This window comes from Pteropus alecto, unplaced genomic scaffold, assembly GCF_000325575.1.
Source record: "Pteropus alecto unplaced genomic scaffold, ASM32557v1 scaffold16, whole genome shotgun sequence".
In the NCBI taxonomy this organism is placed as follows: Eukaryota; Metazoa; Chordata; class Mammalia; order Chiroptera; family Pteropodidae; genus Pteropus; species Pteropus alecto.
Genome location: NW_006438867.1, coordinates 7,025,114 through 7,027,891, shown reverse-complemented (window position 1 = coordinate 7,027,891; position 2,778 = coordinate 7,025,114). Strand labels below are relative to the sequence as shown.

General features: G+C 45.7%; 1 non-coding gene across 1 annotated transcript; it reads left to right on the top strand.

The window, feature by feature from the left end:
• The first annotated feature begins 292 nt into the window (after positions 1-292).
• Positions 293-411, top strand: LOC112482946. The gene has a single exon (XR_003047458.1). It is a non-coding gene; the product is annotated as a 5S ribosomal RNA (ribosomal RNA).
• Positions 412-2,778: the final 2,367 nt, after the last annotated feature.

Below are 2,778 nucleotides of genomic sequence, written 5' to 3'. Positions count from 1 at the left end.
TTGCTGGGGCGTTGGGCTAGGATGAGCTGTGGTCTGCATGGAAGAGGGAACCAACCTGGGGCCATCTTAAATGGGACATCATGTGAGAAAGTCACGGGCAGGGATGTTGGGGCAGCAACAGAGAGTCTGCGTATCTGTGTGGGTAGGGGTACAGTGCTGGAAATCTGGAACCTTAGCTGGGAGTGGGGGTGGGGTAGATAACCAGTGGTCCGCCTGAGGAAGCATCGCACTCTTCAGGGGACCTGTGGGTGAGAGCCCCAATAAGGGCGAGTCTCTGAAAAATAGCGCAGCAGTCTACAGCCATGCCATCCTGAACGTGCCCGATCCCGTCTGATCTCAGAAGCTAAGCAGGGTCGGGCCTGGTTAGTACTGGGATGGGAGACCACCTAGGAAGACCAGGGGCTGTAGGCATAATAAAAATAAATAAATAAATAGCAAAACATCCCCCCGACCCGGAAAAAAACTTCCAATATCTGCCAGGCCAGAAAACATCAACATTAGATCTCAAGGGCACCTGTCAGGTGAGATGGCTCCTATCCTTCCTTCTCTGGTCCCCTTCCCAGGGGTCCCCACGTGGGTGGAAGGAGGGGTGAGGAGGAGGACTCATGGAGAAACAGGACCTTCTTTTTCACTCCGTAGCCTTCCAGCCCAAAGAAGAACCGAGCTGGGCAGAAGCTTTAAGTTTTTCATAAAAATGTTAAAAATTATTATGGAAATTTTCACATATACACAAATGTAGAAAGATTAAAGAAATGAACCCCATTTCCTCGTCCCCTCGTTTCAACAGTTACTAATATTCCGCCTTTTAAGTTTTACCTATTCTTCCCCAACACCATTCTGGAGTATTTTAAAGCAAATCCCAGACATTGAGCTCTGTACTCTAAGTACTTCAGTGTGTATGCATCTGTAACACGTAAGGGCTTTTTTAAAAAATTTAAATAATAGTATAACCATAATGCTATTATCACATCCAACCAAACTTAATACTATTACCGCAATATCTAATGCTTAATAGGCAGTCTATGTTTGATTTTCTCCCTTGGCTAAAAAGATGAATTTTTCAGTTAATTTATTCCAAACAGGATCCTCACATTCCATCCGTGTCATGCGTCTCTGAGGTCTTCACATGGCTCCTGGTGGCTTTTAACAGCCACTGATGATTGTTCTCAAGCTCCGCCATTTCTTTAGGGGGTTGCAAAACTGTGATTTTCTAACAATATAATTACTTGCGTATTCATTAGCTGGGTTTTTCTTATTACGAAGGATTTTTCTTCCATCAACTGTTTGGTTACTCTGAAGTACAGACTCTGTAGGAAAGGCAGAGGAGATGCTAGATTCTTTAGAATAATGAGTAAGTGTCCTAGCAACCTCCAAGAAAGCCAATAGGTTTGGGTTTCTGTGTGTGTGTGTGTGTGTGTGTGTGTGTGTGTGTGTGTGTGTGTGTGTGTTTGATTTTGTTTGTTTTTATATTATTATTATAAGCCCATGAGTTTTTATATAATCGATTATACTCTTCCTTTTCTTTTTGATACTAAATTTATTTGATCTTTGGTGAACCGGTGGGTCCTGTGTTGTTTTAAAAACACTCTGTGATCTTTGATGGTTCCCTAACCTTCAGGTTCAAGATTTCTCAGGCTCATCTTGTGCATTTCCTGCCCCCAATCTGACATTGGTCATTTCTCTTATTTAGAGACCAAATCTGTAGGGAGAAGCATTTTAACTTTAAATGAATTCGAAGCCTCAAATGTACATGGAATTGGACATTTTTAATTACAGGGAAATGAGATTGTACTAAAATTGACAGGAAGACTTCTATTTTCTGAGGCTAACGAGAGCCATGGGACTTGCCCTGGCTCGTGTCTAGCTCTGGGCGACTGAATGAACATTTCTAGCCCCAGGTTTTCTCATTTGTAAAATGGGAATCGCAATACCTACCTCAATGGGCTGTGGTGGGGATGAAGCGAGAGAGTTCATGAACCAAGTTCTTATTTTCATAAATGTTCACCAGTGGTCGTTGTAATGATAATTGTCGTCATTTCTGAAACTCAAGGGAGAGACTCACCCTCTGGGATACAGGAGTTACCCAGAGGATGGAGGGTTCGAGATGGGGCAGACACCAAGGGCTGGCTGTGCACACACGCTGATGTGTGGACACGTGCATGTGCACAAACACACCGAAAAAAGTGAGTTAATGAGACAGCATATCAGGCGCTCTGGTGTCTGGGCTGTCATTAAAAGTCATTGCATTAATCATATGCAAACCCAGCATGAGAGGAGAGGCTCCCGTGGCCCTGAGCACCCGCGGGTTCGCAACCAGGCATCTGGAATAAGGAACGCAGATCACCTCTGGCGGTAAAAGGACAGGAAGAAGCGCCACGTGTCTGGCTCTCCTAGGGAGCTGGTTTTGACTTTACCCGCTGCTTCGTGTTGTGCCACTGATCATCACGGACACCCAGGCTGCAGACGACAAACTGAAGGCCTTTCTAAGGGAGCACACCAGGCGGGCAAAGTGGTAATGAGTGACAGGAAACACCGTGTGAAAAAAGGGTGTGGCCGCAGGGGGCGGGGTGGGGGCGTTTGGCCGTAGGAAAGAACTGTCTTTGGTGCTGTCTACTGAGGGCTGGGGGTAGTTTGTTTCGAAGCACTAGTGCAGCAAAAGCTCACTCGTGTGTGGCATTAGTGCAGAACAATGCCTGGCACTTAGCGGTGAATGACTAAATACTGCTGCTTTGATGGTTAACTGTATGCGTCGGCTTGACGGGATGGCAGGATGCCCAG